The 27,884-nt window shown below is 41.9% G+C and overlaps 1 long non-coding RNA gene across 3 annotated transcripts; it reads left to right on the top strand.

The window, feature by feature from the left end:
* On the top strand, positions 1 to 27,669 carry LOC124238291 (uncharacterized). 3 transcript variants are annotated; one of them, XR_006888271.1, is made up of 6 exons: positions 1 to 2,061; positions 11,462 to 11,558; positions 20,474 to 20,598; positions 20,989 to 21,076; positions 26,398 to 26,451; positions 27,639 to 27,652. It is a non-coding gene; the product is annotated as an uncharacterized LOC124238291 (long non-coding RNA). The 3 variants fall into 3 exon arrangements; XR_006888270.1 differs by lacking the exon at positions 20,989 to 21,076 and having other exon boundaries at positions 27,639 to 27,669; XR_006888272.1 differs by lacking the exons at positions 20,989 to 21,076; positions 26,398 to 26,451 and having other exon boundaries at positions 2 to 2,061; positions 27,639 to 27,660.
* The last annotated feature ends 215 nt before the right edge of the window (positions 27,670 to 27,884 follow it).

Here is a 27,884-nt window from a genome sequence, read left to right on the forward strand (position 1 = left end):
TTTTAGTACAGTTTGAAATCAGAGAGTGTGATACCTCCAGCTTCGTTCTTTTTTCTCAGGATTCCTTTGGCTTTTGGCCCTATCACAAAACGGCCAACAAGCGGTGACCGCGGACGAGTCCGTTCTCAGGGTTTCTATTTCCTCATCTCTCCAATGGGGGTGGTCACACTTGCTCTGCCAACATTACAAGGTTTGTCAGCATAAGCCAGAGATAAGGAACGTGAACAACATAAAGTGATAAAGAAATAAAAAAACAGCAGCAGTGGTTGCTAACATTTAGATACAAGAGAAGGAAAAGATACCGACGTGAAACAGCCAACTCAGGCTCCGAGGCGTTCCGTTTCTATTGATTCCCTTCCCTGGCCCCAACCACCTTCAGCTTCCTTTAGGGACACCCTCCGTTCTGCATGGAGAAAGCCCCTCCCAGTAAAGTGAGTCTTCCTCTTTGTAGCACCGGCAGCTTGGAACCTGCTGGAAGCGTGTTGTGAAAATGAGCAGAAACCTGCTAGAAGCTAAAATTCAGCTTCCGCACGATCAGCCCCGGGCCAGCGTGTGCAGCGCCTCCCCGCGAGGCAGCGGGGGCTGACTGGCAGATATTGCCTGAACGCTCATTAATCAAAAGAGGCTTTCGCCCCGGACGCCCCTGGGTCTTGGGCAGAAAGAGACTCGGCTGCGGAGGTGTCAGGGCTGGGAGCTTCGAGGCCCTCCCCGCTCCCAGCAAGCGGCCGCGGCGTTAAATCTGACGCTCCCGCCCGGGTAGAGAAGGGATCGATGATGTCCTGGATGCGGGTTTCCAGGGAAGATGCTCCTCGCGGTCCCGCGCCTGCTCGGGAAGACGCCCGAGCGCTGGGCACGCCGCCCCGGAGCCGCGCCGCGCGCGTCTGCAACGCCGAGCCGCCTCCCAGCCCTTTTTACCCAATTTGCCTTCCTGCCGCAGTCCGGGCCCAAATTAGCTCTCTTCATTTGTGAGTGAGCACCCACAAGTTCCCCGGGCACGATCCTTCCATCTGTTCCCCGGGGGGAGTCCAGTTTTTCAACGATTAACCTCCCAGCCACGGGGCGGAGGGAAGGTGGCGGGATGAAGGGAGTGGGGCGGGGAGAGGCATTTTGCTTGTTCAAGGGCACCGAAATTAGCTGCCGACGCTAAAAAGGTGTGCTTCCTTCGGTTTTTGGCAAACAAATGCAGTGGGATGCCTGCTTGGCCGACCGCTGCCCCGGCCCGGAGCCCCGGGCTCACTTGGCAGCCTGCTGCTGAGTTTCAGACCGCAGTCCTGCTTAGCGTCCGCGGGGCTTCGCACCTTGCCAAAGTCTGCAGATGGATGGATGCTGGGCGCAGGCTTTCCCTGGGCAGGTTCACGTTGGCTTAGGCCAAAGCCCCAAACCTTCCACCTTGCGCCTCCTGTTTGTCTGCCCGCCACGCACCCCCCGCCCCCACCACCAAAGGACGTGCCCCTTTGGTAGTGTCGGGGCTCCAGCCGGAGCGAGGGGGAGGGCGCCTCCCTATCCCCTCCTCCTCATCCCCGCCGCGGCTCGGGGTTTTACTGCAGCAGCCGGAGGTGACAGCGACGCCTTAGCCTCCTCCGTAGCTCTCAGAGCCCCGGCTTTCCCTGCATCCGGAAAGCGTCCCCTCCTGAGAGGCTGGTCCCCGAAGAAGTGGAAACGAGCTGCAGAAAACCCAATTTAAAAATGTAGAAGTCGCTGGGCTGCATTCCTCCGAGGACGAGCCTGATCGCCCAGGACTGAGAGTGGCAGCGTGTGGGAAGTTGGGACCGTAGAGCAAGGGGGGAGGGGACTGGTGCAGCCGGCATTCTCTTCTGCAAGGAGTCGCTGGGAGCAGTGCGGTTGGACGCAAGTTTGCGTGGGAGTGTTTTCCTTTTGTCAATAATTAATCACCGGAATCAGTCTGGCAGAATTGGAGTTTTAGCAGTAGTGCAGAGGGCGGGGCCGAACACCTAACTCCAGGAGGCACCCAGGCGCCCAGCGCAGTGGGAAGCTCGCAGCCGCTGGGGAGGAGCCAAGCGTCGGTGCTCACCTAAGACGCAAGATGTACCCAGCCGAGAGGTAAGCATCTTCCGAAATATCTGCTTGAACCGTAAAGTACCTTTGGTAGGATAGAGTTCCTGTCTTTATAAGGGAAAAAATTAATACCTACCTTTAATACAATTTATCAGTTTATTATTTAACTGCATTAACATTTTAAGAATTGAATGGGTTTTTCCATTTGCCTTTAACTATGTTAGAAACTAAGATGTTTCACTCAACAGAAGCCAAACTTTACTTTTGAAACTTTCCCAGACTAAAGAAGAGAAAACTACTTTGTTAATTGCTTTAGTTACTTGTCATTGTGTAATAATTTGGGGTAATAGCTATTGAGGGAAGTATCATTGGGGTGCTTGGCTTCATTCTTAAATATTCACCTTTATCTGGTTTCATGCTCTTATACAATACTTTTTGCCCATAAGCTCCTTCAGGCAATAATACACACAAGTCGACTGCCCAAAGAGTGAAGACTTTCCAGCAAGGAATACATTTTTACATTTTCCCTTGATTATTAAGCAGAACGTATTTTCTCAAAGATGCTTAAGTGATCATTTATAAGTAACTAGACTTCTAAACCCAATGATAAAGGTATAGTTACCTTTGCTGTGGGGGTGGGGATGTGGGGGGATGGCTAGAGAAGGGTTTTAGATATGAGCAGAGATTCTAGAGCTGTTTCAATTAAGGTGACATTCAACTTGTTGGCAATTAACATATGAGGCCAGCCCATGATCAAATAATTAATGTGAAGAATTGTTAAAAGTAAATCTTAGCCCCAAAACTACGAATAAATGTATCAGGGAAGTTGGGAAAGTAGTTTTTCTAAAAGACTTTGTCGCACAGTAGTTCTTTTGAACTAAACAAAACTTGAGAAATATCTGGTCATTTTTGCTTGTGAGCTTATTAGATTAATGCATCAAAACTTAATGAGGTTTTAATGTCTTGATTTTCACATCTGAATTATTCCCGTGCCTTTTAAAATAGGCATCATATGACTTTCAATGGCTGTGCAAGTTCTCTTGACTTTGAATAGATTACTAGAGCAACAACAAGCTCTCATATGACATACACTGTCACCCCCATTATTCAAATATTTCTATACAACTATTTGCTTAGGAACAATAAATTAAGGATGGTCTGACTGGATATGAAGTTGAAAGTCAACTGGTAGTCAACTTCAATTGGTTTTCTTTATCCACCGTTTGTAAATTTCTGAATACTTTTGTAAAAACTGTCCTTTGTAATTCTATATCTACTATGTTGGCACAAACTATTTTACCACCAAGTATACAAAATGCAAAATCTTCATTAACAATTATCCAAATGGACTCAGCTTCCTGAATGGTGGTATGAGGAGCTCTGTGAACCCACTCTTAGCAAAACGACAATAGCTGGTGAAAATTACGGATAAACAACTATTTAGTCTCTGGAAGTTGTCCTGAGGAAATACAACAATAGAGAAAAGTTTATTTAAGACAGTTTACTAAATTTCAGTAAGAACAGCAATAGTTTGTAGAATTTGAGCCTCAACTCCCATTCCCATCCCCTCCAGCTGGGTGTGATGGTACTCCACTCCAGGTGGGTGCAGCCAAGGACACTGAGCTCCGTCTCAGCCTAGATCCCTGTATAGGGCTGTGTTGTATCCCTGGGAAAGCAGGCCACCAGCATCTCATCCACCTCAGCTTTGTGTTGCAGAAGCTCTCTTCTAGGCAAAAGAAGATGAGAAGTCTTCCTCCAACCATCCCCCATTCTTAAGGCAAAAGAAGAACTCAACAATGGAAAGACAGATAACCCATTTAAAAGTGGGGAAGGGATTTGAATTGACATTTCTCCAAAGAAGATGTACAAATGGCCAATCAACACATGAAGAGGTGTTTACACAGTCTTTAGTCATTATGAAGATCAAAACCACAAGGTACCACTTCACACCAACCAAAATGGCTATAATCAAAAAGACAGATAATAACAATTGTTGGAGAGGAGGTGGGGAAATTGGTACCATCAAATATTGCTGGCGGGAATGTAAAATGGTGAGTTGCTGTGGAAGATAGTTTGGTAGTTCCTCAAAAAGTTGAACGTAGAGTGACCATATAACCCAGCCATTCCACTCCTAGGAATGTATCCAAGAGGATTGAAAACATATGTCCCTGTAAGTACTTGCACAGAAATGTTCACAGCAGCATAACTCATACTAGCCAAAAAGTGAAACAACCCTAGTGTTCGCTGACTGATGAATGGATAGATAAAACGTGATATGGAATGGAATGATGGAATACTATTTAGCAATAAAAAGGAATGAAGTACTGATATGTGCTACAAGATGAATGGACATTGAAAAGATTATGCTAAGTGAAAGAAGACCACATAGTGTATGATTCCATTTATATAACATATCCACAGTAGGCAAATTTATAGAGACAGAAAGTAGATTAGTGGTTGCATATGGCTGGAGTAGGAGGTTGGAATTGGGGAGGAATGGACAATGACTTCTAAAAGGTACAAGGTGTCTCTTTGGGGTGATGAAAATGGTCTAAAATTGACTGGTGATGGTTGCATAACTGTGAGTATACTAAAAACCATTGGATTGTGTACTTTGGGTGAATTGTATGGCGTGTGAATTATATCTCAATAAAACTGTTTTCTATATATTATCCAACGTACTAAAAGGACAGATGGGTTTAGAACTTGGAGTTCATGAATCCCCAGGTACCACCAAACCAATAGTTTACAAGCGGGTTTTTCCCAAAGGCCACATTGAAATACATGAAATAATTAACAGTGGCACAGGTGTTACACAGCTATGTGATTTGCATATGTTTACAGACCTGCCCAGTCTTTCCTCTGTTTAGAAATAAGTCAAAAGTCATTAAAGCAGTTCTGTAGAGAATTCACTTGCAATGCCTTATCTTTTTGGACTCACCAACTCTTATTAATCCAAGCCCAGTGAGACCAGTTGTTCCTCCTGCTTCTAGATAAGTCAACTTCTTTATCAGTTCTTTAGGCCAGTAGTTGAGAGGCCACAATGGTGAGAGGGGGAGTTACCTGAATCTCAGCCAGAAGCATACTTGTCTGCCATGCCACTCAGGTTAGCCAGGTTTTGCCTACCTTAGATTGGCCCTGGGAGAACTGGGGCAGCCACTGTGGTTCTCAGAGCGCGCTGACATGTCGTTGCTGAGGAGTATCTCCTGTGATGACGACATCTCAAATACAGGAGAAGCTCCCAGATAATAAACTCTTGAATTCATCTTTTATGGTTTGAGTTCCCATAAATCGCCGAATCCTGTACTAAGAACCGTGGAATTGGATAATAATGCTTTGTTCAGAAATAGGAATATGAAATTGGTGAGTCTCCAAGTCTCATGGGGGCGTAAGCAGCACCTGAACTTGCTGCCAGGAGCAGTTATGGTACACTCAACCAAACCACACCCTCAGCTTTAGGGATCAGTAAGTCAGCCAGCATCAGAAACCCCGAGATTTCCCATTCTCACCAGCACAGGCTTATCTTTCCATGTATATGTTTAAAAGAGGATACCATGCTGATGGAAATGGTTCCATATGGTTTTTGATCATCAAAGCTTTTGTAGAGGTCTTTTTTATCATATTTTGTCGATTAGAAGATTTCTATAAAATAATTTTAAATGTACAACCAGCTGGCTGTAAATTAAATACATGTAGAAAAACTTGATCATAGTTATTATTTATTAATATTGCTTTGATCAGGATCAATAATTCATTTATTCAACAGATATTTATCATGCATCTACCTTGTAACAGGACAATTATAGGCTCTGGATGAGTAATAAACAAAACGGACAAAAATTCCTGCCTTTGAGAAGCTTAAATTCTAGACAGGACATCAGACATCAAACAAAAAAATAATAATAATGGGTGAATTATTGTATATAGTGTTGTATGTTTTATGTTGTTGTATATTGTGTAGTGTATGAGAAGGAGGTGAGGGCTCTGGAGAAAAATTAAGCAGGCAAAGGAATAAGGTACAATTTTGAACTGTGGCATCAAGCTAGGAAGTAGAATTATGTAATTAGGTAATGTAAAGATCACGTACAAACCTGGTCGCCGTGACTCTGGGCTGGGCCAGAAGGATGACCAGCTCCAAGTTCACTTCTCTTCCCCTTTGCTTAGCTTCCCAACAGCATTATTTTGCTACCTTGATTTGCTGCCTGTTCGCTAAGAAAAGTATTATATTAGTCCCAACACACTCCAAGCAGGCACAAGGAAGGCGTAACCTAATATCTGCTCTGAAGAACTACGGCCTCGACAGAACCCCACCTTGTGAGGACGGCAGTTCTGTTGAGGGAAATCATTCTCCCCGGCGTTCAGTTTTCTTTTGGCCTTTCTCTCTCTCACTTTGGCCTGGATTCTTGAGTCTGCCAGAGGATTGTGTGGTAAATAACTAAGAACCGCGTCCCCAAAGTTAACACATTTTGAAGAGTGAGAGGGTGGGGGAGGGGTTGAGGGGAAGAAAAATTTCCAGGCCATTCTGGAAAGGTGAGAGAGAACAGATCTTTCAAACTGCAGCAGGGGGCATGGAACCCCACAGATCAACTGGAAAAAAGAGGGAGAAAGCAACTTGCGCTTCTCCACTTTCCCAGACTGTCCCAGAATCTCTGCTCAGGGCACCTGGCTTAAAAGACACCTGAGGACACATTGTTCTAGTAAAATATAATGGGTGTGGCAGCTTTCCTGCAATAGAACTTTTAGAAAATGGCTTAAAAGGGAGCAGCAACTTGATTTTTTTAAGTCAAAAGGGAACATTTTGTTTCAGGCTTAGAGGAGAAGCATTTAAGAATGGTCAGAGTCACGTTAGAAATAAGTCAGAAGAATCGCTGTTACAATGGAGTTATTATGGAGCATTAGAATTCTCGTTCATTTATGTGACAGATTTTAGCCGAGCAGCCACTATATGCCAGGTGCTGGGGGAACCACACAGAGGGGGACCTGGCTGCAGAGACCTTTCTTTCTAGAGGTTACATTATATGCCTTTTGCTACAAAATAGTTGAAGCGCACAGTGATGAAGACAAGAACTTCTGACCTGCCTGTCCTAACACCCCCCTCCAGACTGGGCTAAGGCCGCCCTCTGTGCCCCAGAGTGCCTTACAGCACGTCTCACACGTGTGAGGATGCTTGCGTAACTGTCCCTTCTCCTCTCCAGAAAGTGGCCTGCGGAGAGTGACCGCATCAGTCTTACTTGTAATTTACATCCCGAGTACATGCTTGCTGAATATTTGACTGGATGGATGGTTGGATGGATGGATGACTCGTCAGGTCATGATCAGAGCTCTTTGCACTGAGAGGCCGTCTGGCAGAGTGGTTAAGAGCGCATGCTCTACATTAGCTGTGAGGCTTTGGCTCAGTTTTTGAATTTCCCAGTGCCTCAGTTTCCTCATTTATAAACTGGGTCTAGAAATAGCGCCTCCATCATAGTGTTGTTAAGTGAACTGCATAAAGTGATACACATAAAGTGGTCAGCAAAGTTCTGGGACATAAGTTGCTCAATAAATATCTGCTATTATTACTAATATAGAATGGGCAGTTTCCCGGGTGACAGTTCGCTACTCAAACATTGCGTCCTTGCCCTTTCAGCTTCATCATAAGATCTCAGGATGTCAGTTAGGAATTCCAAGCTAAAGTTTTCACTTTGCTCTCAAGATCTTTGAAAAGATTGAAAAGAGAATTTGGAGGGCCAGCCCGGTGGTGTAGTGGTTAAGTTCGTGCACTCCACTTCAGCGGCCCAGGGTTCACAGGTTCAGAACCCAGGCACAGACCTACAAGCTGCTCATCAAGCCATGCTATGGCAGTGTGCCACAGATAAAATAGACAAAGATTGGCACAGATGCTCGCTCAGGAACAATCTTCCTCACCAAAATTTAAAAGAGAATTTGGAAATGAATGTAAGTAAGATATTCAACAAGAAAATTAAAAGGACTAGAAAAAGAAAGAAGGAAAAAGCTCAAGATGGCATATCCAAAGCAGCTTTTCAGGGGCAATGATACCTCGACTGCTCTCACACCCACAGCCCCCCACAGACGGCCAAAGTACAGTTCATCTCTGTTCTGGAACATACTTGTGCCTCATAGAATGTCGTGGCCAGTAAGCATCAATAAGTGTTCCCTGATGCAGAAGAGAAAGAAAAGTGAAAAAGAATTTATTCAAAGCGGAGTCTTACCTAAACCTTTTTACCTTTGTTTCTTTTGAAAACTGAAGAATGCTCTTTTTGTGTAGGACCTTTAGCCAGAATTATCACAGCGCCTCCTCATATGCGGTCATCCATCACCTTCTCAATGAGATGAAATGCCAGCCTGTGAGCAACTGTGGACACCTAGCTTTAACGCCTCCCTCCACTTCCATCAGAGAATCCGCTTGTCGCCTTCCCCAGCCATGAGGGAATCTCATGTTTTGTTATCTTCTTCTAAGAATAGTAAACTCCTTCTCCTTTATTAACTCGTCCACTGAAGAGTATTTTAAAAGTAAAATTAGCTTAGAGTCACTTTATTGGTAGGAAAAATTAGGCATAGAAAGAATGTGTCACTGACCCCAATACTTCAGTTACCAACGCTTTTTATTCCTGAAGGCTGCAGATACTTCATCTACTCCACAAGGGAGAGCTCAGTCCTTAAATTTTTAATAGGATGTTTTATTGCCTAAAACTTTAAACAAAGAAAAAAAAATCAATCAGGTTGGCCTACTTCTGGTTTTGATGGACAGGAAAATCAGGTTATAATTTAGGACAAAAATGTTGTTCTACAGGTTTCCTCCATTTAGGAGGAAACAAACACGGATGCAAACAAAAAACAGGTGGTATGGTACCTTGTGGACTGTGGGTGAATTCTTTCTCCCAGACTCATGAAATCACCATCTTACCCACTTATACTTACAGCATACGTCTCTGAAAGGTTCAAAGTAGTCACCTGAAAGGAATCTCTTAGAAGGAGAGGAAATAAAATGCATGTAGAAAATAAGAGGAACAAATAATAGTTGTGATAAAAGTTACCATCTTTGAGCCCTTACTAAGACCAGGCACCTTTAAGCATCCTTTACCAATGTTGTGTTGTGTTTTGTAATCTTCACGACGACGCAGAAATAATGATTCGTCTCCATGTTAGTGAAGACATAACTGATGTCCACAGACATTAAACAACATCCTGAATATCACACAATAGCAAACCCCAGTTTGCCAGTTTTGAAATCCATACTCGTTTATTAGGGCAAAAAAAAAAGTTTAATGAAGCAAATCATTCTCCAGTGGAATATTGAATTCTTTTGTAGAAATAGGGATGTTCAATTTGATGAATCATAGTAATCTCTTCTTAAAACCTTCCTCCTGATTGATAACAACCCTCAGAAGGTGCTGTCCAGCCTCTTGAGCAGTTTCCGTAATGAAATTCTCCCTACTTCAACCAGGCAACCCCTTCCCCTTTAGAGAGCTCTTATTGTTTAAAATTTGTCCTGAGATTCACCTCTGAGAACGATAAAACAATTCTAAACTTCCCCTACATGACAACCTGTAACACCATTTAAAACCTTTTAGATCTTTTAAGACCTCCGTGACACATTCTTCCCACCAAATCCTCTCACAATGTTTCCCACTGGGAGCCTTCCAGACTTTCTCCATCTAGCTTCCTATGGATGTGCTCGACTTTCTGGAGTGACCGTTTTCAACAGCTAGGAGAATGATGCTAATCAAAGTCCAGAACTGTAGCCCCCTTTTCTCATCTGTGGCACAGTACTTCTGTAAATAAATAAGAATATTGGTGCTGTGGTCTGAATGTGTCCCCCTAAAATGCATTTGTTGAGTCCTAACCCCTAAAGGTGATGGTATGCGGGGGTGCCTTTGGGAGGTTCTTAGGTCATGAGGATGGAGCCCTCGTGAATGGGATTAGTGTTCCTATAAAAGAGGCTCCAGAGAGCCCCCTCGCTCCTTCCACCATATGAGGACATAGTGAGAAGAGGCCAGCTGTGAACCAGGAAGAGGGCCTTCACCAGAACACAACCATGCTGGCACCTTGGTCTTGGACTTCTCAGCCTCCACAACTGTGAGAAGTAAATTTCTGTTGTTTATAAGCCACCCAGTCTGTGGTGTTTTGTTATGACAGCCCAAATGGACTAAGACAATTGGATCACTTATTTGTTTATCTGCCAACCATTTCACAACACTGTTGACTCATGATGAACTTGAAGGCAAGTAAAATTCCTTAGTCTTTTTTTTTTTTTAAAGATGGCCACCTGGGCTAACATCTGTTGCCAATCTTTTTTTTCCCTCCTCCTTCTTCTCCTCCCCAAACCCCCAGTACACAGCTGGATACTCTAGCTGTACGTCCTCTAGTTGTATGCGTGACGCCACCTCAGCGTGGCTTGACGAGGGTGCTATGTGCACACCCAGCATCCAAACCGGTGAGTGCTGGGCCACCGAAGCAGAGCGCGCGAACTTCACCACTCAGCCGCGGGGCCAGCCCCTTCTTAATCTTTTTTACTTAAACTGATCATAGGCCACATTTTCCCCATCTTACCCTTGGACAATTAACTTTTGTAACTGAAGAACAAGACTTTATATTTCCCCTAAAGTTTTATCCTCAGTTTTCTTGGAATTCTGTAATCTGCTAAGACTTAATTCAGACGGGCAAAAATGCTACAGTGGTCAGGACGAAAGGCAGAGGCCTGGGCTAACCACTAAGCACCCACTGACGATCTTTATGATGCTTCACCGATTACAAAACGCTTTCGCAAACATTATTTCATTTAATTCTTACAACCGCCCTCTGAATAAGGTGCTATCATCATTATATATGTGAGTCAAAGATTCAGAAAGACTATCTAACTTGCCTGATGTGACAGAGCTAATAATTGACAAAAAACGACAATAGAGAAAACAAGACTTGGGGCTTCTGACTCTATTTCCAGTGCTTGTTCAAAGACAGATTTTTGAATACAGTGATTAAGCTAATCTCTTTCTCCTTCTTTTTTAATCCCCCATGGATATCAACAGAGACTAATTAAAATCAAGAAACATTTTCAACAAATAAAATCTCACTCAGGAGCCCAGTATACAAAGCAGATTAAAAGCAGGCTGCTCTGATAGAAGCAAGGTGGAGGGCTCTTAGCCTCTGTCCTTTCGTCCCACCTGGGGCCTCCCCTCAACCTGCGGTAAATGGTGATGAGGTACCTGATAGTCCCCAGAGCGCATTGGGAAGTCATTAACCAGTGGCATGTCCTCAAACTATAACCTTCTCTAAAAATAATTTTTAAAATAAGGCTAGCTTGTCATGCTGTGTTTTTATAATACATTCTAGAATTTTGTGGGAGATCATCCATTTAAGAGGGTTAATAATCTTTGAGATGGAACAGAATTGTTTTAAAGTTTGAAGGCATCTTTGGGTTTATTTAATTGAAATCTTTATTTCACAGATGAAGAAACAGCCACCTAGAAAGGAGAAGTAGCCCGCATAGGATCATTCTGCAGAGGAGCAAGGACCAGAAACCAGACCTGGACCCTCCTAGGCAGGTAACTTCTGATTATATCGTGGAGTCTTGCTTTTAGAAATGTGACCCTTTTGATTACAACATGACTTCTTTAACAAGATGAAGCTGCTGGTTCTCGCTTAAGCAACCAACAAACATTTATTATATACTTGATATTATAATGGGATTTGAGATGATACAAAGGAGTAAAATGTAGCAATTCACTTAAGTAATAAGGCCTTGAAACAGGGTTCTTAGCTTACAGACACTATAGCCTCCTTTAAAGTGTATGCAGAAAAATGTTTATGCAGAATTTGCAAACATTTCAAGGGGTTCGTCGATGCCCACAGCCCCACCACGTTCCTGGTTGAGAACCTCTGGCCACCCAGTGCACGTGCCAATGTCAGGCTGCACAGCACCAGCTGCTATCTTATTTATGGGTCTGCTGCTTAAAGGCTGCTTCTGTTTCGGTGCCCTTCATATTTTATTTAAATAGAGCAGCATCTTATCCCGGAAGACTTCATACAAGAGAGGAGTAAATATTTTAATAAGTGTTTAATTAACCAGATGGGACAAATTAAGAGAGAAATATGATAAAATGAAAACATTTTCTTGCAAAAAATGTTAACAATGAAAGTGAGGATGGTCAGTGTTCATCGTAGAACATTCATTTTCTTTGTATTTCTTTTATTTTCAAGAAAGCAAGAAAGGAAGGGGAGGGGAGAGGAGAGGAGGGGGAGGGGAGGAGAGGGTGAAAAACCTAGACGACCACTGGCTGCCCGCCCACTTTCATTAAATCTACAGTAATTGGAAAAAAGAGTGGGAGGTGTGGACAAAAATAAATAGATTTATCTTCTGAATAATAGTTTCTTAATCCTTCCCTCTCACTACAATGTTTTAAGAGACTTATGGTTCTGAAACAGTTGGCAACAATTTCTGCATTTCAAAACAGTTTGGGAACCTCCCATATTACGTTAAAGTTACTGATAACCAGGCTTGATTTGACTAACTCAGAAGATCCTTACTGAACACTTAGCATTGTAGAGAGCTGTTCGAGGAGGCGGTACGGAGTGGCAGAAACACCAGGTCAGAGGGAGAGAATCCTAGGACTGATCCCAGGGCTGTTTCCTCCTTGGCTTCTGACAAGAAGCAAGGCACAAAAACTTAATGAGCCTCAGTTTCCTCATCTTTGAAATCAAGTAACATATTTTTTAATCTCCTTTATGACAGCCACACCAGAACTGTATAAACATTCTGAAGGACAGTCTCTCTCTAAAAGTGGCTTCTAGTGCTGAGGCGGCATCCCACATGCCACAACTAGAAGAAGCCACAACTAATAAACATATGCAACTATGTACGTTAGTTGTGGGGGGGGGGGGGGCGGGTTTGGGGGGAAAAAGGAAAAAATAAAATCTTTAAAAAAAAGTGGCATCTAATTTAATAACTGATAAAGTTCACGTTGTCTGCCTTAAAAATGATCTCATTCTCTTTTATTCTTTTATTTTATTTTATTTTTTATTTATATGCCTGGTAGTCATAGCCTTAGCAATGGTGTAGTAATCTGTTAGTACAGTGTGTAGTAATTATAACAGTTAACATTCATTTAGCCCTTCCTGAGTATTATTCTAAATACTTTACCCTTTTTAATCTTCCCACTAATTGTCTGAATGAAGTTCTATTATGATTCCTGTTTTCCAGTTGAGGAAATTGAGTCCGAGTGGTTGAGTGACGTAGCCAGGATCAAACCTAGACAGGATCCAGAGCCAGAGCTCGTCACTACTCACCATGCCGCCTCTCAGCAGGATTCTCACCCAGCTCCCTATGTGGTCACAGTGGTTGGGGCTCAGTTTCTTCATCTTTAAAATAGGAATCGTTTAAGTTAAGCATCTGGCCAGTGCCTGCCACAGTGGTACTTAATAAATGCTGTTTCTGTTCCCTGAAGAGAATTCCATATTTTAAGATTTAAGATTCCACATTTTAAGTGTTTTCAAGGAAGACATCTGAATTTGTTTCCTAGGGCTGCTGGACCAAAGTACCACAACATTGGTGGCTTAAAACAAGCGAAATTTACTCAGATAGTTCGAGAGGCGAGAAGTCTGAAATCCAGGTGTCAGCAGGGCTGCACTCCCTCCAAGGCTCTAGGGGAAATGTCTCCCTTGCCTCTCCCAGCTTCTGGTGGTTCCAGGTGTTCCTTGGCTTATAGATACACAAGTCCAATTTCTGCCTCTGTCTTTGCATGGACTTCTCTGTGTCTCTCTTTTGAAGACACTTGTCATTGGATTTAGGACTGACCTGGGTAATCCAGGATGATCTCTTGCCAAGATCTGTAACTTAATTACTTCTACAAAGACCCTTTCCCAAATAAGGGCACATTCACAGGTCCTAGGATGTGGACATATCTTTTTGGGGGGCCACCATTCAACCTACCACAATATCTTAATCCAAATATCTTTATGTCTTGGGAGATTCCCTCTAGTATTCTTGACAGACAAGCCCACATTTATTCAAAGAGGGAAAAGAACATTTCATCTCACCCAGTCTAGGACTATAGTTAAATTGGTTACAAAATCTGTTGGTTGAAAATATTTTTCTTAATATGCTCAGTTGCCATTAGCCTTCTCCACATTTATGTAAAAATCAAAAAGCTCTTATGAAACAAACAATTGTTACCCATTTAAAAGAACAAGCTTGGAGCTCCGCATTTCTCTACTTTTCATTTTCCACTAGAAGAATGCAGGCAGCCATGCACTTCAGAGCAGGTGAAAGAGAATGAGGCCAGCAGTGACATCTCCATGCTGTTTTTCCCAGGAGAATGAGAAATCCACTTGGTAGATTGTCAGTGACTTTTTTCTTTTAGTAAATCATTTAAGTAACTCACTTCTAAATACAAAATTGCAAAATCTAATTAGAGTAATTTAATTGCCTAAAGGCAACAACGTATTTTGACATAACTCTATAAACTCCTGCCTTTCCCTTCCCACTTCCTCCTCCTCCCCCTACTTCCCACCCTGGAAACTAGCTGACCTGGAATGCTAACCAGCCCGGTAGGGAGATGTCCCTTGATCTGGGGGTTAGCAGAGAGAACACCTCAACAATGCTACGTCTGTCTCCACGAGCCTTGGAGTTAACCCAACTCTCCACGCGTTTTCCCAAAAGCAGCCATCGCTGAGACACAGAAGCGGCTCAGTTGAGGGCAATGAAAAAGCAACAGGCTATATTACTGTTGTCACAAAAATCACACCTATGAAAGTTCAGTGTTGCTGGTCACCAAAACAAGAAAAACACCAACCTCGTTATCAGAAGCTTTCCGGACAGTGTAATAAGAAGGAAAGAATGAGCCAGAAGAATTAGAAGGAGGAGGAGGAGGAGGGATAGAAAAATAAAGAAAACAAACAAACAAAAAGTTTTGTGGGCAAATCTATTCGATGTTATAAAAAAAAAATTGCAAAGAAAACAGAAAACTGGTATTAGAAGATACCACTGGAAGAGTCTTGGTTGACCAGCTGCCTGTGCAACCAGATTTCCTTTGGCGGAACTCGGGAAGAAAGCTCAGCAGGGACGCTTTTGACAAATCAGGATGGCAGTAACTCACCTGCCTCGCCTTCAAATTGTTCCCCGGGAAAAAAGTCTTCTGTTTCTGAAGACGCATCAAATATAACGATGACAGGGATGAAATAAAGGCCCAAGTTTTCATGGTCAGGCTTCTAGCTCCTAAGAAAACCGAGTCCTTAGAAACAAGCAGTAAGCAAGTAGTTCCTTTACCAAATTGTGGGTTCGATGGCCAAGAGCTGGGCAAGAAAAGAGAAAGGCAGAGGTGTGATGATGTCACGGAGTACCGTTGCCAGGAAAAGGATTTGTAATGACAGTAGAAAAGGCGTTTCAGCCACTTTGCCACTCTTACTCCTTTTTAAGTGCTCTGGGTATTGGGATCTTATGAACGTCTTATTTCACATCCTCGTCAAACACAGCTAAGCATATCGTAGAATTTATAACTCCCACAAGTACTGCAGGAGATTAAGCTACTAGGATTTCACTGATGCCAAGATGAGCCTAAACATGTCAGCCCTCCTCTCAGAAGGTTCTTTGTAGTTTAGCAGTTCCCAGTTTTCCTCTTAGATCCTGAAAGCCAGGAAGAAGGGAACCCCGATTAGGACATCACAATTTTTATCTGAAGACTTTTGGGATTATCTGTTTACCCAGCTTTGGATGGTACACCTATGTGATTTTGCTAGACTAGTAAGGTCCCACTACAAATTGAGAATCTCGATGACTTTTTAAAAATATTTTTTGCATGCCATTTTAAAGTGTATTTTTAAATTTCAGCGCTTCATAATTTTTAGAGTTATTCATTGACATTTACAATTTTTTAATTGCAGTAAAATATACATAACATAAAAAGTTCACCTTCTTAACCATTTTTGAATGTACAGTTAAGTAGTATTAAGCATATTCACATTGCTGTACAAACAGTCTCCAGAATGTTTTCACCTTGCAAAAGTGAAATGCTGTACCCATTAAACAACAGCTCCCAGTTTCCCCTTCCTCCTGCCCCTGGGCACCACCATTCTGCTTTGCTTCTGAATTTGGCTACTCTAGATATCTCACATAAGTGGACTCATAGAGTATTTGTCTTTTTGTTACTGACTTATTTCCCTTAGCATAATGTCCTTAAGGTTCATCCATGTTGTCAGGATTTCCTTATTTTTAAGGATGAATTATATTCCATTGCATGTATATACCACATTTTGTTTATATGTTCATCTGCCAATGGACATTGGGGTTGCTTCCCCCTTTTGGCTCTTGTGAATAACGCTGCTTTAACATGCGTGTACATTTAATGACTTTTAAAAAAATGATTTTTAATGATGTTAAGGACATTGTTAGTGTTGCAGCTCTGTTTGCTTTTTCCTTCTAGAAACAACTTGGCAGTCCTTGGGAATAATATCTTCAGAAGGAAAAAGCTACCCAGAAGCTATACTCTCCTTTTTCATTCTTCACAGGATAACAATTTCTTTTTTTTTTTTAATAAAATAGTAAACAATAAGCTCATCCTAAGAAGTGACATTATAGTTAAAAACCTGGCCCAGAAGCCCTACTCTCCACTCCAATATTGGCAGAAATAAACAGGGGTACTTGCCCTGTTTCTCTATGAGTAAATGAAAGGACACCGGGAACAAGACAAGGTGTATTATCCCCCTGTTACAAATTTCTCTTCCTATTCATAGCATCTCCTCAACATTCATGTACTTGCTGCTCTTTTTTAGTTTCAAAATATATATCTTCTTTCTGATAGCCACACAACATTGAGATTGATATAATCTGAACTTAGTGTTTCCTAAATTTTTATGAAATTTTCTATTAAAGTCAAATTCTAAGTTTTCTTTCCCAGCCGGAAGTCCTTCAGTTATAAATCCCTCTGGAGTCTGTCAGAAAATGCCAAACAACAAGGACAGCTTTGAAATTACAGTTACTCAACACACACCATGTTTCCCAGAGGCCTCAGTTGGTAGTTGGGCTGGAAATACATGGTTTCTGTTGCTCTGCTTCTGTTAGTGGTAGTGAAAATTGGAGGCAATAAAGTTGGTTCAGATAGCCACAAAAACACTCTGCTCCTGCGTATAACTCAAACTGACACTGTGCCAACAACTTGGCTAAATTTTTGATCAGAATTTTTCCTTTTAGTACGTTATTTCAGTAACTAATTTCTAAGTACAAGATTATCAACCTTAATTAGAGTAACTTAGTCGCCTAAAAGCAGTAACACGCTTTACTTACAATTATTTGTTTCGTCCTGTCTGGGAGTCTCTTGTCCAACTAATTCATGAATGCGTAAAAAAAAGTTCCTTAAGTGCCCTATGGTTGATTGATTTTCTCCTCTGGCTTTGGTTCATTACAAACTTTTAAGCTGATTTTTATAGCACCCTCTAAAGACCTGGACTCCAAATCCATCACTTCTGGTCTGCCTTCTAATATTCACTCTGGTATCAGCATGAGGAAGTGCTTGCCAGAGGATGGGTGGAGAGCATTCTAAGATGGAAAGGAAATTTCCAAGAAAATGTTAAGCGAGGATGGAACTTTCTGTGCGACACAGAAAACATTGGAGTCACTCACAGAAAACCTATAGCAAGATATCTGGAAACTGGGAAGCCAATAAACTACTGCTGTGCCTGATTCTTACCTGGACACAATGTGAGGTTTTGCCATTAATCATATGAACTTTGTGAATCAAATGGTGTTCACATAAAGAAGCAGCTTGTGATTAGGTCCCCAAGACAAGAACCATCACATAAGGTTGTGCAGGGCACAGCCCACACAGTGGTATGTGGTGGCAATGCCCAAGACACATTTGAAAATTTGTTTAGAGATTGCATACCTTTCAAGGAGTGGTTTGTGGTAATGGCTACATACATGCATTGTTTTATTATTTTAATGTACTAGGCAATTCAACGAGCCAACATAAATAAGGGCTGAGGGTTTTTTCCTCCAAAATATACAAAGCACTCCATTGTTGAAGTAATCGTTACAGAATATTCCACAAAGACTCTTTGACTCTATAATTTAGTAGAATCTTGCAAATAGTTTAAAGTTGTGCCAATCCACAAGGAACAATAATAAACACTACAATTACTATGACTATTACTGTGACTATTACTGTCACTTATAAAGAGCTCACAACCTTTCCCTCTGCTCCTTACCACATCTGTGAGACAGACTTAGAGGCAACTATCAATTATCTTCATTTCACACAGAGAAGCTGTGACACAGAAAGATTTTAGAACTTTCCCAAGGACACAAAATCGAATGAATGAGTGAAGGAATTTTTCAAAAAAAGGAAAAAGTAAAGAGAAAGGAAAAGAGAAGAGAAGAAAACAGGTCTCCAAGTGTTCCCATCCTGGGATTTTCCATTACAAGTACTTTTCTACCTATCAATCTTAAATTATTACTTACCTAGAGTAAGCATTGTAAAGGCCATTTTAATGGGATTTAAAACCCCTTCACAAGTGTTTTTTATTCCCCACAGAGTCCATGAACTTTTAACAGTATGAGGAAATTAAAAAGCATTTGTTATATTAAAAAAAATTTTAGTGCCAGCTCCCTCCCATCCTACAAAAAGACAGATTGTACTGAATTTGCAGAAAACAATCTGTCTAAAACTCATTGCCTGAAAGCAGACAGTGAGAGTTCATAAGTACCTTGTATGTGCCCCACATTGTACTATGGAAATATTAAGTAAGTACAAGTGTGGTCCCTGCCCTCAACAATCTTATAATCCAGTCAGTTAGCCAGCCAGCCCACCAGCTCACCAGCCAGCGTACAAGTATCCCACGTTCCAGGCACTGGTGATAAAGAGACGACTGCAGCATAGTCCCAGTATGCAAAGGCCTCATTGTCTAGCGGGGAAAGAGATTGTACATGGCTAATTATGATACAGTGTAAGTGCTGAAATGTTGCTGCAGTGGTAACACATACAAGAAACAATTTCTTTTACTTGGAAGAGGTGGTCTCCTGAGAATGTTTCATAGAAAAGAGAATATAGGACCTAGGCCTTGAAAGTAAATAGAATTTTATCTAGAAGAGAAGGGGCATAAGGACAGCTCTAGAAAAGAAAAGATGATGAACAAAAACAGAGACTTAAGAGTGAATGGAATTTAGCAGGAGTTCAGAGACGATTCTGGAGAGGGGGCAAAATCACACCGTGAAGGGCCTTAAATGAATGTTTCATTTCATATGAAATGGAGAGCCATTGAAGGGTTTCAAGCAGTGAAATGAATCTGTAATTTTAGAAAGCTAATTCCAGCCACAGCATGGGAGACTGTAAGGTGAAAAGGAGACAAGCTGGTAGGCTATTTCATTAGTCCAACAAGAGATAGAGAGAGTCCACAGCACTGCCCAATAGAATTTTCTGCATTGATGGAAATATTCTATATCCATTCTGTCTAATATGGTAGCCATGAGCCGCATGTGGCTATTGACCACTAAAAATCTAAATGGTGTGTGCCTAGTGGCTGCCATATTGAGCAGTGCAGAGACATCATAGAGAAGCTGGCATTTAAGTCTTAAAGTAAGGTTTTTCCAACTGCAGGTTGCAATAGGTGGATTAAGAAATCAAGGTAGTGGCTCACAATTAGGGTATTTTTTAATGAGCGAAGAGAATAACAAAGAATACAGTAGAATTGAATTGAATCAAATAGAACAGAATAGAAAAGAAAATTTTTAACCTGTACCATCACAGAGTATGATTTTGAGAGATGTTTGTTTTGGTCATATGCCTGGATCACAATGTAAAATGTATTTGTCCTATCTATTGTGTTTAAAAAGGTCTGAAAGCCAGGCTTTTGTGGAGGGGTATTATTTACTGTGTTCAGAGTTATTAGGAAGAGTTTTCCTGAAGGGCAGAACAGCATAAGCTAAGTTTATTAGAATTTGGAATAGGGATAACTCAGGACCTTTCAAGACTTTCCTAATTATTTTTTTTGCCTTCAGAAATTTTTAATATATGTTATTGTTTAGAACAGTTTTAGATGTACAGAAAAATTCAGAAGATAGTACAGAGAGTTCCCATATACCCTGCACCCAGTTTCCCCTCTTAACATCTTACATTAGTATGACACGTGTGTTAAAATTAATGACCCAATGTTGATACACTATCATTAACTAAAGCCAATACTTTAGCCAGATTTCCCTAGTTTTTTTTTTTTTTTAAAGATTTTATTTTTTCCTTTTTCTCCCCAAAGCCCCCCGGTACATAGTTGTGTATTCTTCGTTGTGGGTTCTTCTAGTTGTGGCATGTGGGACGCTGCCTCAGCGTGGTCTGATGAGCAGTGCCATGTCCGCGCCCAGGATTCAAACCAACGAAACACCGGGCCGCCTGCTGCGGAGTGCGCGAACTTAACCACTCGGCCACGGGGCCAGCCCAGATTTCCCTAGTTTTTACCTAATATCCTTCTTCTGTTCCAGGATTCCACCCAGGATAACACCTTATGTTTAGCTGTCATGTCTCCTTAGGCTCCTCTGGGCTGTGACAGTTTTTCACACTTTGCTCGTTTCTGATGACCTGGAGAGTTTTAAGGAGTCCTGATCAGGTATTTTTTAGGATGCTTCTCTGGTGGAATTTGTCTGCTGTTTTTTCTCATGGTCAGACTGAGATTCTGGGTGGTTGGGAGAAAGAGCACAGAGGGAAAGTGTCATTTTCATGCCATGATATCATGGATACATACTGTCAATGTGCTTTATCATTGTTGATGTTGGCCTTCCTCAGCTGGCTGGGGTAGCGCCTCAGTCTTCTCCACTGTAAATTTACTCTTCTTTATCCCCCTTTCAATACTGTCCTCTTTGGAAGGTGATCACTCTGCTCCTTTTTTAAATGAATGAAGAAAGATTGAACTTGAGCAACTCATATTGAGTTCTTTCCAAAGAAAGCAGCTTCTGAACACAGATGCAGCCTCCTTTACATACAGCATCTCTCTCTGCAGCAGGCGGGACACTTTCCTCACTCCCCAGGTTTTCACGTTCCAAATATGAAGCACAGAAAGAGCTGAGTGATTGACATGGAATCCCAAAGTAAGTTGAGAAGGGGTTAACCCAAAACCGAGCACAGGTCCTTCCCAATTTTCTTTTCAGCCCCAGATTCTGACATTTGAGAAGTAAATTTAAACCAGAACGTGTTAGGGGATGTTTTCCCCAAGAAGGAAGATTCATTTTTAGCTAATGTTTAGGAAGGAAAATACCTTACTGAGAAAATCCCGTAACGTGCAGTACTTTCTTTAGCGGAGGAGGGCTGCAGGGTCAAGTCTTGCGCAGTTTTCCCAAGGTAAATTCCACGCGACCAAATCGCCTGCCGCCCATCTTTCCTTGCACTTGCCTAACTTTCCACCATTCTTGTTGCGGGGGACAGAAAACAGCGGCAGAGAACTTCCTGAGCGAGCCCAGCCTCTCCTTGGGCGACTTCCCTGCATGGTCCCCTTACGGTGCTCTCGTTTCGTGACTCATACATGTGGGCTCATGTGAACGTGTGGGAGGCTTTTAATTACTCTATTTATTCTAACTTTCTTCTCATTCAGGCCAGAACAAAGTCGTGCCCCTGAGTCATGTGGGTTGTAAGTCCCAGGTGGTCTCCCTCTCATTCTAGGATACGAGATGAAACTTATCTCCTTCCCCACTGTATACAAATCCAGTGAGAGAAAAACATGATCATCTGGTTTTTGTTTGTTTTTTGATGAAGATTGGCCCTGGGCTAACATATGCTTCTAATCCTCCTCTTTTTGCTGAGGAAGACTGGCCCTGAGCTGATATCCGTGCCCATCTTCCTCTCTTTTATATGTGGGATGCCTCCCACAGCATGGCTTGATAAGCAGTGCATAGGTCCGCACCTGGGATCCGAACTGGCGAACCCCAGGCCATCAAAATGGAGTGTGCCAACTTAACTGTACACCACCAGGCTAGCCCCCATTACCTGTTGATAAAAGGGCAATGACATTCAGAAATAAAAAATAGTCACTTGTGCTCCAATCAATTATGAGATAACTTCTTAGGAGGCTTCCAGTCCTTACTCTTTTCCACTGTCCCTTCTCGTGAGTCCCTGTCGTTCACTGGATTCGGATAACCCTTCCCCTCTTCCTCCCCTCAACCTGGCAGAGCACTGCTTTGGTCTTTTATCCATGCTAAGATGTACATTGCTAACAAGAACCTTAGCTTTTGGCAATTCCCAGTAATATTTGCAATAAATAGGCATTCAGACCTTCATTTGGCTGGAGGAGAATCTGAACTGTGGGGTTTCAGGAAACAGTCTTGAGTGAGGGAAGAATAGACTCTGGGGAAACAGAGAGGATGGGGCTGAGACCTCCCAGATATCCTCCACACCTGATTCCATTGTCCTTGCTCAACTTTGAGTCTTCCAAAACCACAGAAAACCTCCATTGGAATTTCTACTTCTTTCAACCATTATCAATTCACAAAACACAAGATATTCCCCGCCTGGTCCAATCACTTCAATTCAGTTTAGCAAACCAATTTAATGTCAACCAATTTCATATCAATTCAGTGTTAGCCCCATAGGCTTGGTCTTTTTCTTTAAAATGAGTGCTTTGGTCTGGGGGATCACTACAGTCCATCTAGCCACTAACATTCTAGGATTCCACTTTAGCTACCTAATACATATAGTAAATATTATCTAGAATATATATTGGTGGAATACACTCAGTTGAATTATAGTCCTTGAGGGCAATGGCTATGACTCTCTCAGTCACCTATGGAATCTCCAGTTCCTGGTGCAATTACCAGTATGTGAATAATTATTTTCAACAAATAAAAGGGAGGGAGGGAGGAAGGAAAGACTTCTCTAGTTAGAGTTTCTGTCCCTATTTACACCTCCCATCCCTTGACTTGATTCTTTGCTTGCTAATCCTCAAGCAATTTCTGCTAATCCTCACAGCAACTCTAAACAGTAGGGATTATTATCTCCGTTTTACAGGTGACGAAATTGAGGCCCAGAACAAGTAAGTAACTGGGCAAAGGTCACACAGCCAGTAAGTGGAGGATTCAGGACTTGAACCAATGTCTATCTTTATTCCCAGAATCATGCTGTGCATTATACAAATGCAATAAAAGCACTTTCTAAACTACAAATAATCCTAGGAAAACATAAATTGTTTTGTTATTATTATTAGAGAACTCTGAAAAATCAAATCCATTAGGCATCTTAGAATGTGGTACTACACTGGTCTTCCAGAAGAAGGAGACTTTATCAGTTTTTTTAAAACAATAGTCCAGAGAAAGCCTTTCCTCAGGCTTCACAACCCGGTCGTTCAGGTAACAGCGCTGACCTCTGCTCCACCCTCTGCTTCCAACAGGGGGCTTCAAATCTCTGTGTCCCACGGGGGCTCCAGGCCCTGCCCGTTCACCTGAGGGTGTCACCACACAGCTTCAGCTGTTAGAGTCCTACATCCAGGCCTCTGTGCCCCTGGAAACATAACACTGTCTGCCTGGGCAACGCCACCTTTGAATGCACAACCTGGTTAAAGATCCAAGAGGGTTTTAAAAATCATCAAGTTTAGAGGGAAAAATTTTTTAAAAAGAAACAGACTACTCCCTCCATATACGAAAAATCATCTTTTAAAAACACATAACTTGAAACGAAGAGATTCATGGTGTGCTTAAATAAAGTAAACATTTTAAGTTCTCTGTTTAGCTTTGCTGGGAAATGGTATTAGGTCTTTAAGGAAGTATGCAAATTAATTTCACATTTCACTGAAAAATTAAGACTTTAAGATGTTTGCCGTCATCTGGTTCTAGGTCACCTATAGATAATTAACGTCACGGCATTTCTGTCATCTTAGTTCCCCAAATTCAGTCTCTTCTAGCTTCCTTCCCAGCACCTTCCCACGTCCTTTCTTCCCAGTTAATGCTCCTTCCTGGCCCCTCGTTCACTGCAGTTTGTCACATGGTCCAGTTTGCTGCTGCCTAGAAGAGCATCTCCTGTCTGCAGTGCCGTTTTGGGATAGATTCCTTCTGAAGCCATTACTATTCAGAAGAAACCACATAGTAGCACTCAAAATGTATTTGTTTAATGAATGAATGACTTCTCCTATCCACATTACTCATCTTAAATTGTCTAAAGTGGTTTTTTAAAAAAGTCTTACATGTAGTCCCATAGGAGATTTAAAAATGGACTCAGAATGAAGTAGAAATATATTACCTAAGTACATCCAGAAGCGAAATATAGTGCACATTCTAACAATAGGTTGTAGCAGATGGTTTACCAGTAATAACCAACTCTCTTTCTTCCCACCTTTTCATAAGAAGAAACAATGACTAAACAATCTTTAAAATTGCTTTTCATCAATAAGGGAAAAAAGAATCAAAGAAAGGGGAGAAATCAATGCTTTTTTATTGACTGACTCAGACTTCTTGAGACTGAGGTGAGGTGTGACAGTAAGAGCACTTTTTACATGTCGGAGCTGGCGATGGAGAGGCTGGGAAGTGATTCAGGGGACTGTAGAGACTGGCAAGAAAACGATGTTTTAATCTTAGTTCTTTAACTTACTAGCACGATGTAACCATGGTCTTACCGGGTATCCGCCTTCCAAATATGCTTTAGATCTGTCGTTTCCTTGATTGGTTGGTTGATTGCTTGATTGATTGATTGATTGAGTTTTACAACTTAAAACAGTGAACATTGATTATGTCACAGTTTCTATGGCTCAGGAATCTGCGCACAACGTCGCTGGGTGCCCCTGGCTCAAGGTCTCTCACGAGGCTGCAGTCAGAGTGTCCACGAGGCTGCTCAAGCCAGACATTTGACTTTGGAAGAGAAAGCAATGGCCAGGCAATTAATTAGTGCATTTTTAAAAGCTAAAATTTATAGGGAAAAAGTCAATGATATTTATTTCTAAATGAGTAACATCTCATTTATAAAAGTGAAGACTATTAGGAATATTTTAAACAGATTTTCAGGTTAATTCTGATTGAGTAACGCCCATGGGAGAGCAGAGGCCTAGATTTTCTGAAAACATTGGTATTCAAAACCATTTCATCTTGGCTTTAGAATGTGGGGAAGGCGACATGTCCATGTGAGCTTAGAGCCTCGTCTTCTCAAACCCCCCATAGCATTCCCCTGTGAAAATCCTCTGGAGGCCCCTCATTCACGAGAGAAAGACAAAATACTTAGCCTGTCCAACTCGGCCCTCAGTGCTTGGCCTCACTCTGGCCATCCCCTCCTCTTCAGTTTTCACATACTCCCAGCCTCCTTCCTGAGATCTCTGTGCTCCTTTCCCTGCCCCCTTCAACCACCTATCGGGCTCCCTCCCACCTCTAACCTTTGCACACACAGCTGACCCCTCTGTCTTGGCCATTCTCCCCACCTGACTACCCCTTTTCTCTGTTTGACTTAGATCATCCCTTGGATCCTGTTTCAAATATCTCTTCCTCAGAGGCGTGCTCAGACTGGATCAGGTTTCTTATAGCGCCTTATATACTGCTTTTTCCTTTAGGGCACAATGTAGTTGATAATTATACATTTGTGCATATTATTTGATTGCTAACTGTCTCCCCAACTGGACCAAGTTTCCTACGGGGAGGGTCTGTGCCTGTCTGAGCCGTCTTTCTCCCACCTTCACCCAGCACAACCTGGAAGTTGATACCTGATGAATGGACCCTCATGGTCCTGATCAGTTACCTGGCACCGCCCTAAACCCTGTCAAGGTAATGAAGAGGAAGCAAGGGTGGGTAACCATGACTGAGATTTTTTAAATTAAGTTTAGTTTGAAATATACAGTTGTCTAGTGGGACAGCCTAAAAGCTTAAATAGTGATAACTCTTACTCTTCTCTGTTTCGGCCTATCAGTGGAAAATCTTAGTTGCTTGGATAATATCACTCACTGAAACTATCACTCCTTCTGTCACTCATTTCTTCCAAGACCTTACCCTATTGGCCTTTGCTCTTTCTCTGCAACCAGAGCTAGGAATGAAAAAGAATGTTGGAGGTAACTTCTGACCAAGGTCCACCTACCAGACAAAGCATTTAAATCTAATTACTTAGTTCTCACTCTGGCTTCTAGGAAAGAAGGGGGGCTGACTTTTCATAGAGAAGAAAACCACTTCAGTTTGTGTTAACTTCTTCTTTGGATTATCCTGGCCATTATTACAGAAAATCGCAACATGGTAACACAAAGACTTTCCATTTTAAGTTTTTGTGGAAATTATCCTTATCAGAAAGAGTTACTTATTACCAAAGCACACTGTTGAAAGTCAACAATAGTTAACCATATCCCAGTTAGGTTGGGACTCTGAGTGACCGATCTATAATTATTCAAGTTGGTTACTTGTCATTCATTCATTTACTCATTCGTTTATCAGCTATTTACTGATGACTGTCTTTGTGCCAGGCCTTAGGATCCTGGGTCTCCACGTAGCCTGAGGAGTAAGGAGAACGCGCACAGGTCAGCTTGTTTCTCCATGGACACCCGCCGTGTCCATGAAAGTCCGCAAAATCTTCCCAAGAATCTTTTTAAGAAATGATAGATGCTCTTCCTTCTAGGAAATTTTACATGTAGTTATAACTGTGGTCCTATCTGAGGGCCAACAAAACATCTTTATGTGGTTTTCATAAGTTCTCTACCCAAAAACCAAATGACCACCCAAAGGTACACTTTGGGCTTCCCATTTGTTTTGGAGGTTCCCAAGATCACCCACATATTCAGTGACTCACTAGAAAGACTCCCAGGACTCCACATGTATTTGTACTCACAGCTGAGGCTTATTACAGCAGAAGGATATACATATAAGAGGATCAGCAAGCAAGAAAGACCCAGGTGGAGTCTGAAGAAATCCATTCACAGGCTTCCGATGCTCTCTCCCTCCCATGAGTAGACACATCGTGTGCTTCTTTCTCTACCAGCAAAAAGTGCGCTGATGCATGTCCAATGTTTCTGCCCAGGGAAATCCATTAGAGACTCAGCGCCAAGGTGTTTATTAGGACTGGTCACGTGGACACCCTTTGTCTGGCAATTACCAAAATTCCAAACCCCTAGAAAAAAGCAGGTGTTCACCATAAATTACAGAGTTTGCACAGTCTGGGTGTAGTAAATCACTCTTATCCACTAGGGAATAGAGAGAGCATTCCAAAAGCCAAGTTCCCAGATGCCAGCCAAGGGCCAAGCTTGCAGGCAGACCCTTCTAAAGGGAGCAGCCTCAGGCTTGCTAATTTAACACTTTCCTGCACACCATGATTTAAATCTTCCTCCAGAATATATGTGGTATGAAATAGAAAATTCACTTTTATCTCTCTCTGTATACATGGCTAAAGAAAATGTGGTCAGCCTCAATTTTTGGATATTATTATGACTAGAGTTATTACTAGCAATTATCATTTTTAGATGAATATTACTCTTATTAATAATGTTGCTATTAATTCTAGTAGTAATTATTAGTAGTAGTGGCAATATTATTAATCCCTATACTTAGTACATTGTTTATTAATTCTATGTAATGTTCATATTAATAATCCAGTCAATGATCATTAGCATTTTTTGAAAGGTTTTAACATGCTGAGATCATGAAAATCTCAGGAGATTCTGTTTTGGTTCCTTATTTGAGTTTTCTTCTAATCTATTACCTTCTTTAACAGGACGGACTTTCTGCAGCTTGAAGGAGCCAACCATGGATTTCAGGCGTGTGAAGGACTATTTCTCCTGGCTCTACTATCAATACCAAATCATTAGCTGCTGTGCTGTCTTGGAGCCTTGGGAGCAATCCATGTTCAATACCATCTTACTAACCATTTTTGCCATGGTGGTGTACACTGCCTATGTTTTTATCCCAATCCACATCCGCCTGGCTTGGGAATTTTTCTCCAAAATGTGTGGCTATCACA

Source organism: Equus quagga, chromosome 4 (genome assembly GCF_021613505.1).
Source record: "Equus quagga isolate Etosha38 chromosome 4, UCLA_HA_Equagga_1.0, whole genome shotgun sequence".
NCBI lineage: Eukaryota > Metazoa > Chordata > Mammalia > Perissodactyla > Equidae > Equus > Equus quagga.